This window comes from Schistocerca americana, chromosome 1, assembly GCF_021461395.2.
Source record: "Schistocerca americana isolate TAMUIC-IGC-003095 chromosome 1, iqSchAmer2.1, whole genome shotgun sequence".
Taxonomy (NCBI): domain Eukaryota; kingdom Metazoa; phylum Arthropoda; class Insecta; order Orthoptera; family Acrididae; genus Schistocerca; species Schistocerca americana.
This window is the reverse complement of record NC_060119.1, coordinates 628,747,674-628,766,000: the sequence shown is the minus strand read 5'-3', so window position 1 is coordinate 628,766,000 and position 18,327 is coordinate 628,747,674.

Here is an 18,327-nt window from a genome sequence, read left to right as displayed (position 1 = left end):
TCGCGGACCGTTATCATTCCAAGAATGCAGATTTGAATTGTTCATACGACTGACAGTCTGTAACGACTCTTTGCATCGTTTCCGCTATTGCGCCTTCTATATGATCAAAAATGAAATCAAGTTTACGTCTAAATGGCCAATGTTCTGGTAAACCGATTTGGAGGTGATGGATAAACGATGGGGTGTAAGCTGTTCCCATTTTCTTTGTAATGCTGGAATCATCGAACTGTCAAATAACGATCATTGTCAAGTTTCTCTATTGTACCACATGGCGTTTGTATTTTCGCAACGTACTCACACTGACTTGTATTTACAGGCTGATAGTTGTCACCATCCGGCTCAGTGTGAAGGGGTATATCGTACCATGGTACACGGGGCACATGCCATCTCCGACACTGCGACTTTGCCAGCTGAGCTGGTCCATGACGAAGCTACATTTCGTCAGAATCGGATGACTGATGATAATACTGAGACGACACCTAAGTCTACGGCCTTTTTGCCCTACGCAGGAAGGGCAACACTGGTCTGGCTATCAGGGCCGTGGAGGACCGATGTATTGAGCAACAACGGCACACACGAGTACAGCTGCTAAGTAGATCTGCTACTGCCGAACGTTGTTTGAATACTGGTCACCCAGCTATTGAGACACTGCTATTAAGGAAGCTGTTGAGATTAAATTAGGGAGCAACCTTGTAAACAGGGATGAAGATTTTGTTTAAACTCTGCTTGGAATCCCGCCCTCTTTCTTGTCAAAAAACAGAGGGGCTGAGTCAATGTTACCTCACCTGCTAGTTCGTAGTGTTTCACTATCGATGCCTCCGACTTTGGTCATCTATGGCGGCACTAGTGTTCAGTGTGAGTGTGTGTGAGTTATCTTTCCTGTATTACTCCAAGAACTGAGGCTTCAAATTTGCTTGTAAATGCCTGTCCATTCCAGTTTGTGCCTTGAAAATGGCGGGGTGTACTCCCGCCGAAATATCGGCGGTCGCTGTAAATATTACCTGGCTGCATTCCCGTAAGTTGTTTTAAAATTGTATACGCCAGGAACTCAGGTCTCACGCTATTTGTTTTACTGTTATAGGGTGATACAGCAATGTGACGGGTACGTGAAGTGTGGATCCTAATGCCGGCGGCATTAGTGTGATGCACTGATGTTTCCTTTTGTTGTTCCTTAGCTTTGAGTTATTCTTTATCTGTTGTGAGTTTCGAGCAATGCCGAATTAGCGTTCCGTATTTTAAACTAGTGTTCTTTTAAATTGGGTTTAGATGGGTTTAAATCTTGTGGGTCTGCAGCCTCAGTCTTATCTGTAACTGTTAAGCCTAGAGTCCGTGCCAGACGGGTAAACTTGTATCTATTAATCTGTAGTTTCAAAAGAGCATTCAATGTCTGTTTGTTCTGTTTATTAAAAACGTCTTATCCTCCTATATTAGCAGTTTTTGTACAGTAATTAAAATTTCTGCTCATAATTAAAAGATTTAAGCCTTATTCAGTTAATTTAGGGTTAAGTAATTGTTTAGCGAACGTTAGATAACCTTAAGGGCTTTATTTAGTATTGAAAGACCTGGAAACTTTAGCATAATGTGTATTCTACTTATTGACAGCCTTGGCTTTTGTGCCGTGGCATCGTGATTGACTCGCCGCTTGCCCGCGTGTACGTACTCCTGTATTTTGGCCTGTGCAAGTATTCGGATAGCGTCTCACTGGAGTTTTGATTCCAAAAATGTTCAAATGTGTGTGAAATCTTATGGGACTTAACTGCTAAGGTCATCAGTCCCTAAGCTTACACACTACTTAACCTAAATTATTCTAGGGACAAACACACACACCCATGCCCGAGGGAGGACACGAACCTCCGCCGGGACCAGCCGCACAGTTCATGACTGCAGTGCCCTAACCGCTCGGCTAATCCCGCGCGGCTTTTTGATTCCAACTGCAGCTGCTAAACAAGTTAAGTTTTCCGGATATTCTACTTCATTAGTGGTTATAATAACCGCCTTTCCAAACTTACACTGTCTTGTGGTCTAACGTAACGAACCTGAGACTCTACTTTCTGTACTTGAGTATAGCAACATTACTGTACGTTTAAATTCCATCTGCAATTAGCTGCTCTTGATATTCAGCTTGGCGCGGTAACACACTTCTTATAACTCACTGGAAAACTACCAGACTTACAAGTAAAAACTGATGCTTGTTCTTGGTTGTTGTGTAATTTAAATTAGGAACCTTTACTTAATTTCACTGTTATACTCATGTGGATTTTACTGTATGACCTTACGGCCGCTTAAAATTTTGGGTCACTTTATCTTGTTTTCTACTGAGTTTTAATGGTGCCCCTGCGGGGGTAAGGGAGGCTTCGACCTGCTTATTGTGATACCCAGCAGTTATTTCAGTTATTGTTTCTACGTTTTAAATATGCTCGTGTAAGTGAAACTTGTTGTTTTAATTGATATTTCCCTTGTCTTAAAGGCTGCTTATCATGTGCAAGAGAAAATTATGGTTTTAATTATCGTTCTGATTGTTGACGTATTCTGAAATAAATTTGTGATTTCTTAAGGAAAAATGATGTGCACAGCCTAGGTTCGCCCTTCCACCTCTCCTGTCCTCCGACCGCCCTTTTTCGGATATTTCAGTCATATTTGGATGACGTCGCTTGGCAGACACCGTAGTTGATCAGCGTTGTTTTGGCTGTCTTTGAGATTCGTTATGGCGTTATTCTTGAGTTTCGTCTCTTCCGTCTTCCGTTACGTATGAGTCATCTGTTGAGGTGATTTTTTTTCCTCGCATGACCGTGAATCCTTGTTAAAATGTCTATGTTAAGTATATTTGTTTCTAGTAAAAGTGAGGGGCCTATTTTGAATGCCAAGATTTTTTCTCATCTGTCCCCTGTTCTGAACCAATGCTAAGTTTGACTTATGTTTCTTTTAATTAATGCAAGGGACCGATATTTCTGAGAGATTAATTTATGAAGCTAGCTATTTCTTGATTGCTTCTAAATACCAGTTGGTTATAATGATAATGACTATGTTCTGAGATCTACTGCTGAACACTATAGCTATCTTCATTAACAGGTGCTGTCGCGGAGTATACTGAAAGAATGATAGTTCAACTTTCTGTCACCGAGCGAAAATATGGTGCTGTAAGCAGTCAGAACGTGGTGTACGTCGAGGAAAAAAGGAGCAACGATGAAACACTAGATATCGATGGTTCTGTCACGTTTATTTGGATATGGTTACAACATATATTCAATATGATCTCTTGTCTCAGAAATATTCTGCATCTATAACAACGCATGCTCAATGGTTGCTCGCACCATATCCTGTGTAATGAGAACGTCATCGTACGCTATCCTTCAGATCTTGAAGAGTCCGGATACATCTCCGACAGACACGATCTTTCAGATATCCTCACAATCTGAAGCTACATATGTGTACGTCGAAGGATCTAGATGGCCACACATTTTGAAATTGGCTAGAGATAATGCGGTCGTTACCAAAGATTTCTTGAAGCAGATCTTTCACCTGAAAAGCGATATGTAATTTCGCCCCACCTCGAATGAAGGTCGTGGTGTGGATACAGTTACGTTCTTGCAAATCTGGAACCACGTGTTGCACAAGGAGGTCCTTATACCGTGCAGATGTTACTATACAGTTAAGAGGTCCGTGCAGTGTCATCTCTCTCCCCACCCCCACCCCCCACCCCCCAACCTAGCAAAAAAAAAAAAAAAAAAAAAAAAAAATAAAATAAAACTGACCGACAATAAAGGAGCTTCTGAAACCACACCACGCACTTACAAAAGCTGAATGCAGTGGATGTTCCTGCACAACACGTGAAGGACTAGAACCCAACATCTGACAGTTCTGTGCATTCAAGGACCCAAGCAGAGTAGAAAGTGCCTCATCTATCCAAAGAATATTTCCCGACTATGTTATCTATTTCCATCCGTACCAAAAAACGAAGGGCAAAGTCTCCGCATTGGCGTCTGTCTTGGGGTTTCAGTTGGTGCACATTCTGCATCTCGTACGGATACCAGTATAAAGCGTGCCGCAAAATGTTTTGAACTGCTGACGAGAAGAGAGACAGTTCCGGTGACATAGTTCGAGCACTGGGTGAAGAATTTAAGTATGTGTTGCACTGTTAGCTATAGATACAGCAACTTCATCAGCAAATGCCATGGGAATGGGCCACCTCCCTCTCCTTGCTGCATAACCAAATTCACCTGTTTTTTTCAGATTTCATTATCATCTTCTTTAGCCCATTTAATAACTTCGATCTTCTTTGCAGCTGTTTTTGTCGCCAACACTCCTGCGCTACACCGCTGCTCTTGCTGCCGTTCTTTTCAATAGCCACTGTGTTTCGTGCGGAGCCTTTACACCACCAGTCGCCTCAGAAGAGAAATCAATACACACTGCTAAGCGTGAAGCACCATACTGATGTCAAAAGCTGAAACATTTCACATACTGCGATATTTTCATTTAATGGCAGAAAATGGAACTATTACTTCTCAGCATGTTTCGCGAGCGCACCGATTAATGAAGATACCCACCATGTTTCAGCGTCTTGCGATGTATACTGCCCGACACTGCAGTACTCGAAACAAACTCAATTTACTTAAAACTACCTGGTATTTCCTGCGTGGGTAATGCCGAGGTTGTGTAACACGTGGTTCCATATATATATGAAAGCTACTGACTAAGATTGGCACCCTTTAACTATGTAAGGTTTGGCGCACCAGTTGCGCAAAGATTATGCAAGACTTCACTGTGTGCCGAACTAAATCGTCTATATTTGTATAAGAACACTGGTATTTCTGGATACAAAAATACGTCAAATAAAGGAAAGGCACCTGTAGAGGACTGGTGTTTGGCACGCTGGAACACACAACAGAAAACAGTAAACATTCGCTTTCGCACTCTTGCTCTTTTTCTTTTAGCGGTATCACACACAAACGTACCGCCTTTTGCATTTCTGTGTGGTTAGTCTATGTGAATGTGTATGCTCGCACTAGAAAAAGAGCAAGAGCGTCAAAGCTAGTGTTGAGTGTTTTCTATCATATGTTTCTGTTTATCACACACCAGTTCTCTGTAGGTGTAGGTAAGTGGTTACCTTTACCTTATTTTACGTACTGATCGATATTTGCCATGTATATTTTTAGAGAGCTTGTGCAGAAAATTCATCTTTACAAAAATGGTTCAAATGGCTCTGAGCACTATGGGACTCAACTGCTGAGGTCATTAGTCCCCTAGAACTTAGAACTAGTTAAACCTAACTAACCTAAGGACATCACTAACATCCATGCCCGAGGCTGGATTCGAACCTGCGACCGTAGCGGTATTGCGGTTCCAGACTGCAGCGCCTTTAACCGCACGGCCACTTCGGCCGGCATCTTTACAGAAACTGCTAAGTACTTGTAAATGTCTTTTATGATTAGGGACAGGGTACCACACGTTGCGAAGTTCGTGTTACTGTAACTTTAAATATTTGTCGTAATCGTTCAAATGGTTCAAATGGCTCTGAGCGCTATTGGACTTAACTTCTGAGGTCAACAGTACCCTAGAACTTAGAACTACTTAAAACTAACTAACCTAAGGACATCACAGACATCCATGCCCGAGGCAGGAGTCGAACCTGCGACCGTAGCGATCGCGCGGTTCCAGACTGTAGCGCCTAGAACCGCTTGGCCACTCCGGCCAGCTGTCGTAATCGTCATTATTTTCAAATTGGTTATCAGCACTGAGTTTTATTATCACATTTAGTGAACGATTGAGACTTAGTAGTGTGTATGTACGGATGAGTTTCGTATTTTTAATAATGTGCCTGTAAGTTAACAGCAAAATATTTTTTACGACCAGTTGTAAGTTGAAACATTTGCCTCCTTATCGTAAAATGCGATGAAAAATATCTGGAGATTAAACTGTGGTATGATCTGCCACGGCGACATTTCTCTTTGGTGAAGTGTAATGTTAATAGTGTGCATTTGTTAATAAATGATGAAGTACTATTTTTCCAACGCGATCCAGCACGTTCCCTACCGTCGCATTATTAGGTAAGTTATTCGACAAGGGCAAACACTTGCTGGCTGACATTCAGGCTTCATCGTATTCTACAGCGCCCCAAAGCGAACATTTATTTGCATGGCAAATATTTTGTCTTGAGAGCAAACTAACGCAAACCAAATAAAAAATCTCAATTATGGCAAAGCCGTATCTCATACGAGGCGCAGTGATATTTTATTAAATAAATAAGTCGAAAAAGGAGAAAGTTATTAGGCGGTCGAAAGATGACTATCTTGAATTGTGAGGCAGCTGTGATTGCGCCTTTTGTAGTGTGGCAGCGGAGCAGACCAGCCGATATCCGCAGTGGTGGGATCCCGTGGGAAATCGCTGCACCTGGCTCTGGCTAGGCTTGGGTTGCCGGCGGTGGTGGGTGGTGGGTGGGGGGGGGGGGGGGGCTGGATAGTGAAACAGAGAGAAAGTAGTTGGCCGGCAGGGGCAACTCTGCCAGCCGCGCCGCTGAGAGCCAGCGGACAGACGAACTGCGCCTTGCGAACCTTCCCTCGCGCACCACGCAGCACGCAGCAGCTTCCAGCCTCTTCTACGCCGAATTCGACCATTGGGCACTCAAAAGAAAGTGCGGCAACTGCAAACGCATGTTTCGATAACATGGGCAGAGCTCTTTCGTGAAACTGAACCTGAAACTGCGATAAAACGCAAACAAAATTGGGCGGCTGATTGCAGAAAGGATTAATATTGAAATCATAGAGGATGAGTGTGATAAGATGTTTTATCAAAATTGGTTAAAGGAGAAAATCGTTGCCTAGACGATGTGGAAGCTAGGTGGACTACTCTCAGATCAAATACGCAGGAGGCATCATTAGAAGGTTTAGGAATAAAAACTGTGTATGTGATATGGGGCAGTACTACATGCAGAATACCCTGGCTCAACCTAGACGTCAAGGAATTAGCTACTCAGAAGAAGAAGAAAGCGTGCCTAAAATACACAGCCAGTCAAAGTCAAGACGATTACACTGAATATAAGACCATTCATAACAGGGTGCACTCAGTTATCCGAAAAATAAGAGGATTATTGGAAGCGATATATAAAATGTATGGAACAAGAAGTTTATAGATCGCAAAGGGAAGTCTGGTGGATGCTCCAAAAGCAAAATAAGTATATTAATGAACAAATTCAGATATATAATGGAAGTAAAATTCAGTGGGAAAATTATTTTGAATTGTATTGTAAGGACGGAACAAAGATTGTAACTAAGCTGTTTCTACAGGTTATTACGTTAAGAGTGGGAATGGAAATGCTTATTGATTGTGAAACCAACGTGAGAAGATTAGGGTCACCACCGACTCTAACCATACAACTAATCAAAGGTTTGGTCGAGTCGGAAAATAAATTAATTTGATCACAGACCAAAAACTCACAAAAATGCATACGTTGTGATGTCGCTCATAGGGGCTACTATGTAATTAATAGTATTGCCCGTGCACTCTTCACAACAGTCAAACGTTTAAAATAAAATAGAAAGTCATGAACACTGCATAAGATCAGCTCCCAGGAACACACCTGAAAATAGGCCTTAATCTAAAGCATTTGTTATAAAATACAAGGGGAAACTAATTACTGAACCTGTGCGTAAGGAAACGCGTTGGATGTGCTAACGGGAAAGCTACGAGGTGAGTGGCTTAGGTGCAAAAACGTGACCTCGGAATACAAGAGAATATTGTGGATAAACTCATTTATTTGTAAGACATGGATGCGAGGCATGTACACAATTCTTGATGACATTAATACCTAAAACATTGAAGAAAAGCGTCGATACGTTCACCGCTATAATCTACACCTAAATCATTGGTTCGAATCATTCATACAACTGCTGTTGCCTGATAACTGATCACAATAACTCGTGAAGCGGTACACGTTTCGCAGTACACCCGCGTGCCCACGTGGTTTGTGGAGACCCAATTTCTAGGTATCGTAGCCAAGTTAGAACAATATCACATCACACAGTCATGAACAGTTAACATTCTTTAAAACAAACATGAGACCGGACAGTTAGTGATGACGGTAGCCCAACAAACTCTAATGTTCAACCACGTGTTCGGCTCCCCACGGACGAAAGACACATAAAGCAAGGAAAATTTACGAGGAGGCAAAGCTATTGATATTTAGAGAAATGAAAGCTTATACAGGCACAGCTGAAGGCAGACAGACATTCATACAGAAGCGAGTGCTCACTTCTTATCGACACCTTTGTGTGGCGCTCTTCCGGCGGACCCAAGTCTGCTACAAAAATTTACTAAAAGAAAAATCTGCCAAAGTTTTGCATTCCTTGCTGCGACAAGGCAAAGCAATCTTTTAGAGTTGAAAAGCGAGGCCAAAAGCTAACAGCTCTCCCCCCGCCAAGTAACAACGCGCCACGCGGTCAGTCTAACTCACCACTCTTCGACTGGAGCACAGCTGTGGACGCTTCCCGTACTGGCGGCAGACTGCCTCCTTTTTTCCTCTCCAGCCTCCTCCACGCTCCGCGTGGACCGGAAAACCCCAAGATGCCATTTCCGCCACCAACCTAACGCAAGTGGATTTCTCACAAGTAGCGCAAACCTCTTTGCCTACTTGACCACTACCAGAGTTGGCTATTCTCTACAACTGCTGCTGAATGTGTATGACTATCGCAGACTTTCTGCAGCAGACTACGCCACCGTCTAGCAACGTGACACACAACTACATTCATTCAATCACACCACTATAAGAGGAGGAGGAGGAGGAGGAGATTAGTGTTTAACGTCCCGTCGACAACGAGGTCATTAGAGACGGAGCGCAAGCTCGGGTGAGGGAAGGATGGGGAAGGAAATCGGCCGTGCCCTTTGAAAGGAACCATCCCGGCATTTGCCTGAAGCGATTTAGGGAAATCACGGAAAACCTAAATCAGGATGGCTGGAGACGGGATTGAACCGTCGTCCTCCCGAATGCAAGTCCAGTGTGCTAACCACTGCGCCACCTCGCTCGGTACCACTATAAGAGTCATGAGAAAAGAGAAACAAGGAAAAGAAAGAGAAATGGTAGTGAAAATGGGATTCCGGACTAATGAAAAGTGACTACAGGGCCCATTCAAGATGGTAGCTGAAACTGTTCACGAAAGCACAGAAAATAGCCTTTTCACTGGGAGGAACATGCGCTGCCATAAAAAGACTCAAAACTAGAAAATCTCCAGGGCCAGGTGGCATGTTGTTGTTGTGATCTTCAGTCCAAAGACTGGTTTGATGCAGCTCTCCATGCTACTCTATCCTGTGCAAGCTTCTTCATCTCCCAATACCTACTGCAACCTACATCCTTCTGAATCTGTTTAGTATATTCATCTCTTGATCTCCTGCTATTTTTACCCTCCGCGCTGCCCTCCAATACTAAATTGGTGATCCCTTGATGCCTCAGAATATGCCCTACCAACCGATCCCTTCTTCTAGTGAATTTGTGCCACAAATTTCTCTTCTCTCCAATTTCATTCAATACCTCCTCATTAGTTATGTGATCTACCCATCTAATCTTCAGCATTCTTCTGTAGCACCACATTTCGAAAGCTTCTGTTCTCTTCTTGTCTAAACTATTTATCGTCCATGCTTCACTTCCATACATGGCTACACTCAATACAAATACTTTCAGAAACGACTTCCTGACATTAACATCATTTAACCATACAGTAAAGCTGCCCTCGCGAAAAATTACGGCTATAGTTTCCCCTTGCTTTCAGCCGTTCGCAGTACCAGGTGGCATATATAATGAATTAATAAAATATGGGGTCGGGGGGGGGGGGGGGGCAGGTACTATATCAGCTTCATACTTTATTTTACAGTGTCGCGGAGGAAGAAAAGATACCAAAAGAATCAAATGAAAGTATGACAATTCTAGTGTATGAAAAAGGAGATAAATAAGTATTACATAATTACTTGGGAGTTGCCTTACTTGATACCATCTTAAAACTGTTACATCAGTAATTAGAGACACAATGCATTATTATATAGGAATAACAGAAGAACAGTAAGGATTCAGGAGAAACAGGAGCACAGTAGATGCTACTTTCGTTTTAAGGTAGATGATGAAGATATGCACAGAGTTTAATAACCTGCTCTACTTGTGCTTCGTTGACTTGTCAGAAGCCTTTGACAAGATTAGAAAAAAAGGATATAACTAAAACCATAATCGACAAGAGAGCACCAATGGGTTTACTCGAAATAATAAGATATAGAAATATAGGTAATAAAACGAGAATTAAAACGCATGCAGGATTCACAGATGAAATTACTGTTCAGCTTAGTAGTGTACTACATCATTGATGACGTAAGAAAGAAACCAGGCGACAATGGGAAATAAAGTGGTAAATATTATATGTCATTCTCAGTTGATATCATATAATGAGGATAATTTACAAAGGTTAGTTACCAATTTTATAAAACAGCTAAGCAATATAACATGGAAATCTCATTTAAAACAACTAAGAGTGTGGTGATATCAAGAGCACCTGTGTGATTGATGTAAATAACAAGTAGATGGTGTGTCAGTCGAAAAAGTGATGAGCTTTAACTCTCTAAATAGAGTCTATTATCACCAGCTATAGAGCCTTAGCCATGGGAGCGAGAAATCAAATAACAAAGGCAATAAGAGCAGCCATATGCCTGCAGAATATTGTGTGGAGAAACAAATTTATGACAGATGGGGAAAATAAAAGTATATCAAATAATTCTGCGTCCTGACATATGCATCAGGAACTAGAGCAGAAACGAAAAGGGTAAAACAAAAGTTAATCGCAGTGAAATGAAGGTACTAAGACAGATCTAAAGAGTAACCATATGTGAGGAAAGAAGAAATGTGTCGATAAGAGGACGGTGTGGAATACAAGATGAAGACAAGAAAAAGAAACTGGAAGGATCATGTGGAAAGGATGGACCTTACGAGACTATCTAAAAATTTTTAACATGGACGACTACTTGGACGACCACCCTAGAGATAGGTAGCAGAGTTCAGCCAGTATTTCCACAGAATGAGGCAGACAAACAGGGGCAACACTGGCAGTGGAAGAAGAAGATGAAGAGCTGTTTCGTAGTTTGTCAAACTATTTCGAAAAATAACTCACGCTACTGTGTTTCTGCTAAAGACGATCTGTCGTGGCACAAGCGCTACGCTTGTTTTTCAGATGTCGTCAGTACACAGAAGACGAGGTCGCACGCCACGTCCAGTGGCACCCCAAATCGTCGTACTTAGGAGGACAAGAGGACCGCGTCTACTCGTCATCAACGACTTTGTCTAAACTTATGGTCTGTGCAGACCTTGGCCAGAAATGAAAGTGACTGAAGTCGGTACTCCAGACGACCAAGTTTTTAGAAAAAGTAGCGTTTCCGAGGCAGATCGAGCGAGGCATGCAGCATTTATTAGGGACGTCTTGAAAGTAAGTTTCGTCATTGTTTTTGAAAGAAATCGTACACAAGGTGACACAGACAAACGTCATATGGATTCACATCTTTTGCTGCCTTAATGACAGAAGAGACGTCAGCGGAGGGAGACCGACGCATGCGCAGAGCGCCGAAGAAGGGGAGTAGCAGCGTACCGGTGTTTCCGGGTGTTTCGAGTACACGTCGTGATGGCAGACGGACGTTTATTGACAGCGTGGTCGCCAAGGGAAGTGCGTGCTGTTGTCCACTATGAACGGCTCCCTGGGAGTAGTGTATCCGTCATATATGAACCCCTACAGACCGTGTACGGTGAAGAGGTCATAACTCGTCAAATGGTTTGTCGCTGTGTTGCTTATTCCTTCAGTGTAAGCCGCACTCTCGGGACATCGCTTTCAAACCAATACTGAGGTGGAGCAGGCTGTGTGGCAATTCCTTGCATCGTAGGGCCCAGAGTTTCACCAAAGTAGTTTCTTCAAAGTAATTCCAAGCGATGACAAATGTCTCAATGTCGGAAGCGACTGCGTCGAAAAATAATGCAAGGTGATGCCATGGTGTATTTGTTTTTGGCTAAGAAAACTTCCGTGTGCGAAACAATGACGATACTTACTTTCAGACAGTCCCTCTTATGTCAGACTGTTTGTTTACAAGCCTCGGTTGGCGCAACAGAAAGACGACGGAAGGGTAATCCGATGATCGTGGGATTGGGTCCAAAAAAAATTTTTTTTTCTTCAGTTTCTGCGTTTATTAAATACAAATGATCCGAAATAATGCTCAACATATTGTATTTATTAATATTTTCATGTGTTGTTGTTGTGGTCTTCAGTCCAGAGACTGGTTTGATGCAGCTCTCCATGCTGCTCTATCCTGTGCAAGCTTCTCCATCTCCAAGTAACTACTGCACCCTATATCCTTCTTAATCTGCTTAGTGTATTCGTCTCTTGGTCTCCCTCTACGATTTTTAACCTCCACGCTACCCTCCAGTACTAAACTGGTGATCCCTTAATACCTCAGAACATGTCCTACAAAACGATCCCTTCTTCTAGTCCTGTTATGCCACAAATTTCTCTTCTCCCCAATTCTGTTCAGTACCTCCTCATTAGTTATGTGATCTACCCAACTAATTTTCAGCATTCTTCTGTAGCACCATATTTCGAAAGTTTCTATTCTCTTCTTGTCCATGTTTCACTTCCATACATGGCTACACTCTGTACAAATACTTTTAGAAAAGACTTTCTGACGCTTAAATATATACTCGATATTAACAAGTTTCTCTTCTTGCTATATTTTCATAGAACGTATAAAGAGGAAAGGGTAGGGATCATTTGGGGTTGAAAATAAATTCCCAAAAAAGGATCGTATTTACAGCGTTCATGAGGACTCCAACTTTCCAAGAAGGGATAGTAATTAAAGCGTCCGATCAAAAAATTAAATCGAGAATTCTCGTACGTCGACGTCAATCGAAATGCTGTTTTTAACGTCACTTGTAATAAAATATTTGCTTTCGTATATTATTTTTCTACCAATCGACTTATAAACGTCAAGGGACAAAAGTAGTTCTCATGAAACGACCGATATGAACAACGTAATAACTCGATGGCACGCAGCGCAATATGCTGTAACTCTTTCCGGAATATTTTTACCAACAGCTTATGCATACCTACAACACCGAGGACACTACATGGAAATACATTCCATTTTACGTTACGGGCTATCATCGTCAATATTTGGCAAAATCATGTGTTACACGTGTTTGCCACCAATCTGTCCAATGAGAGAGAAGCTTCTATTAGTGTAAACCAAGTTTGTTTTCCTGTATCTGATGACGAGTAGGCACGATACACTTGTTATCGTTTATTTACTACGTCACTCTACAAAATGGACTTGCAGATTGAAGACTGGGGTGGCTGCGAGTTTGAAGCAGATACGAGCACAAAGCCTGGATGTATCTCACATCGGTCACGTCTTGGACGGAGATAGACTATATTACCTGGTGTATAGTTATATAATGGAGCTCATAAGACAGAAAACTTCATACAAAAGGCTGATATCTATAAAGAGTTTCTGCATAAGAGCGTAACAAACGGGATGCGAAGGAAATTTTCCGAGAACTGGACGGAATATAGGCAAATATATCCAACAAACACTTGACTCTTTCATGTTTGGACAATCCAGTCCAAGTGAGTGAACAAATGAAGAGCTTAATTCAAGTGAACCACTTGGAACTATTAACTGTACATTCTGTGGAAAAGAAAACAATCTGGAGCACGAATTTATATCTATCAGATACAAGCAGATAATTCTGTAGACAAAAATTCAACTTGTTTTGATGAGTAGGATATACCTAGGACGTATGCAAATAAGAGTAGAACCACAGAAGATACACTATCCACCAACAAAACTGGCGCCATTGAACATCGTTGGCGGCATCTGCGTGACCGCTCTTTCTGGCTAAGCTATCTTTGACGGCTCGGGATTGTCGGACACTTGCTATTGATGCAGGAAGTTGCCGTTTGTGAGGCCCGGATTTTCGGGGAGAATCGCGTGGCGGAGAGTGCGCCGGTGCTATACGCGAGAGGGCTGAGTCGCTGCGGCCGGATTGGGAAGTCGCTGATGAGTAGCGCTGGGATAGGAAGTTGCGACGCGCTCGTCGCAGTATAACCTGGAGCTCAGCTGTTTCGACGGCGACCTAAGGGGCCTGCCTGTTACTGCGGAACTGGGTTTAGCTGGGGCCGCAGTAGAAGCCGTGATGTCCGTGGGCCGTCGGTGCTGGTGCACACCGATACTCTTCGCCTGCAACGGTACGCCGTGTCTGACGCCTTCGCAATAGCAGCGGCCGTTGGGATTATTCGAAAGGTAAGCATCTCGAGCCTGTATTGCATCTCCTAGCCTGCAAAATTGTGTTACTCATCAGTGACTGCATATTCACGGTGTCAGTTTTTACAAGCTGTGTCTCATTTGGCTCAGGTGTGTTCATTTCCGAACCCTCATACTATGGTCTCTCTGCGTGTGTTTGCGTACGTGGGGGGCACACAATTCTGTTATCCGAGAAAGAGCCACCTATTCAGTAAAAGTGTTTCAAGCGACTTAATAACTTCACTGCCGTGTAGCAAATATTATTTCTGATGAAACTTAATGTTCTCAGTGCCAGATTACGAATCGTAATATTGCACAGCCTGTCCTGCGTTGCAATAAGTCGCAGATAAATGCATTTATGTATTTAGATTTGTAGAACCACTCGTTTGCATTTATTAAGTTAGTTTACCTTTCTCTTAATATCACGAGTAGTTACTGGCTTGGAGGTTCAAAGTAGTCTCGCTTGTATGGTCATGGAGTCAGTTAAGATAACTGTGGCTGTTAAAGTTGTATTCCGCCTAGATAATCCAGTGCAAGATTATTTCCTATCCTCTCTTAGCTGTAACGGCTTAACAGTAGTATCGCTTCTGGCTTGTAATTAATATCCATTCTTTATGTTACAGAATGCATTTAAGGTGGCCTGTGTGTACGATACTGTGGCTGGTGCTGTTGCCACCAGAATAGCCGTGAGGGCTTCATTGCCATTGTAAGTCGCACTATAAGGCGTGAACCACTATAAAATCTTTAGTGTTTTATTTGTGTTACTTTATTGGTGATATAGATAAAATTCTAAAGAAAGTATTTTCCAAGCAGATTAAATTAAGCATGGGGACTTATGAAGCTGATCTAAATTCTTTTGATAAATTTCTCTCCTATTAATATTTTGGAAGCATATTAGTCGAATGGTGGCCCCTGTGGCCGGATCTTCTAATTAAATCAAAGACTCGTTTATTGATTAACTCGCTGCAGTTAATTTGAGTCTATGCTTCATTTGTAAAGGATTTTGGTACAGCAACTTACTATCAGCTTGGCTGATCCAGAATGAGATTTTCACTCTGCTACAGAGTGTGCGCTGATATGAAACTTCCTGGCAGATTTAAACTGTGTGCCGCACCGAGACTCAAACTCGCGACCTTTGCCTTTCACGGGCAAGTGCTCTACCAACTGAGCTACCCAAGCACGACTCACGCCCCGTCCTCACAGCTTTACTTCTGCCAGTATCTCGTCTCCTACCTTCCAAACTTTACAGAAGCTCTCCTGCGAACCTTGCAGAACTAGCACTCCCGAAAGAAAGGATACTGCGGAGACATGGCTTAGCCACAGCCTGGGGGATGTTTCCATGTCTCCGCAGTATCCTTTCCATTCTGGAAACATCCCCCAGGCTGTGGCTTAGCCATGTCTCCGCAGTACCCTTTCTTTCGGGAGTGCTGGTTCTGCAACGTCCGCAGGAGAGCTTCTGTAAAGTTTGGAAGGTAGGAGACGAAATACTGGCAGAAGTAAAGCTGTGAGGACCGGGCGTGAGTCGTGCTTCGGTAGGTCTTTCTTTTTTTTTTTTTTTTTTTTAAAAAAATCTCATTTTGTTCGTTATTGTTAGTTTCAATTGTTCGTGTCGGACGTCACATGACGCCCGTTGAAGTTCGTTATTGATCCATTCACTCAGTTTTTTTATTACAGAGGGCAGCCAACCCTCTGACTGAACACGCTGAGCTACCTTGCCGGCAATTTTTTTTTTTTGGGGTGGGGGGGGGGGGGGTTGGCGGGAGAGAGCCGGGGAAGGAGCAGGGGTGAGGGAGGCATTTGGGCCAAGGTGGGTGACAGGGGTGCGGAAAAGGAGGTCTGTGTGGAAAGTAGGGCTGGGGAAGGAGATTAGCACCGAATCACAGCCATGCTTGGGTAGCTCAGATGGTAGAGCACTTGCCCGCGAAAGGCAAAGGTCCTGAGTTCGAGTCTCGGTTGGGCACACAGTTTTAATCTGCCAGGAAGTTTCATATCAGCGCACACTCCGCTGCAGAGTGAAAATCTCATTCTGGAAACATCCCCCAGGCTGTGGCTAAGCCATGTCTCCGCAATATTCTTTCTTTCAGGAGTGATAGTTCTGCAAGTTTCGCAGGAGAGCTTCTGTAAAGTTTGGAAGGTAGGAGACGAGATACTGGAAGAAGTAAATCTGTAAGGACGGGGCGTGAGTTGTGCTTGGGTAGCTCAGTTGGTAGAGAACTTGCCCTTGAAAGGCAAAGGACCGGGGTTCGAGTCTCGGTCCAGTACACGGTTTTAATCTGCCAGGAAGTTTCACCTTGGGTGATATTTTTTGAACAATCACTCCAACACTTTGCCGTTTTGTAAATTATCTGTATATTTATGTGAATCCTTGAGTAAGTGCCGGTTACAATAAATTTATCGTAATGAAATTCACACATGTTGTCACTACATTTTGTGTCCTCAATTGGGCTTACTCCTACCACTCCAGCAGCCTGTATGCTCTGCAGTCCCTTTCAAAAACAAAGTGCTATGTTACGGCTGGTGCGAAACTCTGCCCACTAGATCACAATTTAAGAATCGCAGGGTTCTCTTAATTTTTCAAAAATAGAGTGACAGACAAAAACAGAATTTAAAAACTACATTGCCACGTACCAAAGGTACTTAAAATTCATTTTAAAACGCAAAAATTTACGAATTAAAAGTATTTCAAGACTTACGAGATCAATTTTTTCCTTTCATTCTATCCTTTTACAGGTTTTTTAATGTGTCAATAGACAAACGTCTTTAGTAATATACTTTCTACGCCGTATTAAAGAATTAAGTACAGTTGTTCAAGCTGAAAGTGATGGCAGACAAAAATCGTATAAAGAATTGTAAGCCCACCTATGCGAGGGAGAGAGTAGAAGAAGCGATGCATCAAGACAACGAGACACTCCAAGGCAGAATTCCCAACCACAATATCCCTCCACAAGCAGAGAGGAGGACCAGGAACAATTTCCAGAGACACTGACTGCCACCTCTTTCACTCTAGACCTCTTTTGGGAAAAAAGAATAAATTTGGCATGCCAGTGCGGAAAAATGGTGAATTCTGCCATAATGTGTTGAGCTAGAAAAAACATGAACAAATGAGAAAACAACTTTTGCTTCTAACTCAAATTACAATAGTGCAATGTTGTGTAGTGTAGAATTATAAACTACAAACTCGGTGGTGTAGCAATTGAGCATACTACAAAAGTGTGTGCCTTCTGAATACCGATAAGCATATATCTTACTCTAGGACCAAAATGTATTAAGTATGCTTCTGGTCCGCTAATATGTAAAGTCTCGTCTATAAGGTATGCCAACTGGAAAAGCAGACCTTCGCTGTAACGCTGTTGTGTGACCGTGTGATGGTATTCCGAGTTGCCCAAGTGGTGCCATTTCCTCATTTCTGGAGAGCTGTTTCCGCAGTTCGTTTCATGATGGAGTCTACCCGCAAAAAGAGTGGTTATCCAATATCTTCACATAGAAGGCTAGCATGATTCACAATTTTATCGCATTCCAATTTTATCAACGTGAAGAGGCGGGGCTTTTGGCGAAGAAGACCCTCGATCTCCTTCAAAAATTTCGCTGGGAGGTCCTGAAACATCCTCCGTATAGCCTGATATTTCCCCATGTGACTCGCATGTCTTCAGTCCCTTAAAACAATCTCTGAAAGTCGCTGGTAAACCTTTCGGGATGTAAGGTCGTGGTCCAAGAAACTCTTCTGTTCCTGACCTTTCGTCCAGGACTGCGCTGGACATCCTCAGAGGCGCTTCTCCGCTGACTCTGGCCGACCGACCGTTCGGACGTCCGAGAGCGACGCAAATACGTAGGAAGGGGGGCGTGGTCAAAGTGACACATCAGCAGCGGAGATAATCCTTGTGAGGCACAAAACTTAACTTTCGATTGTCGTCTTTTCAAAGATAAAACTGTCTAGCGATTCTGCAGACCTACTGTCCATAAGTCGCTAAGTTTCATTGCCTCCTCTTCCCTATTAAAATTATCCTTATTAAAATTAACCAATGT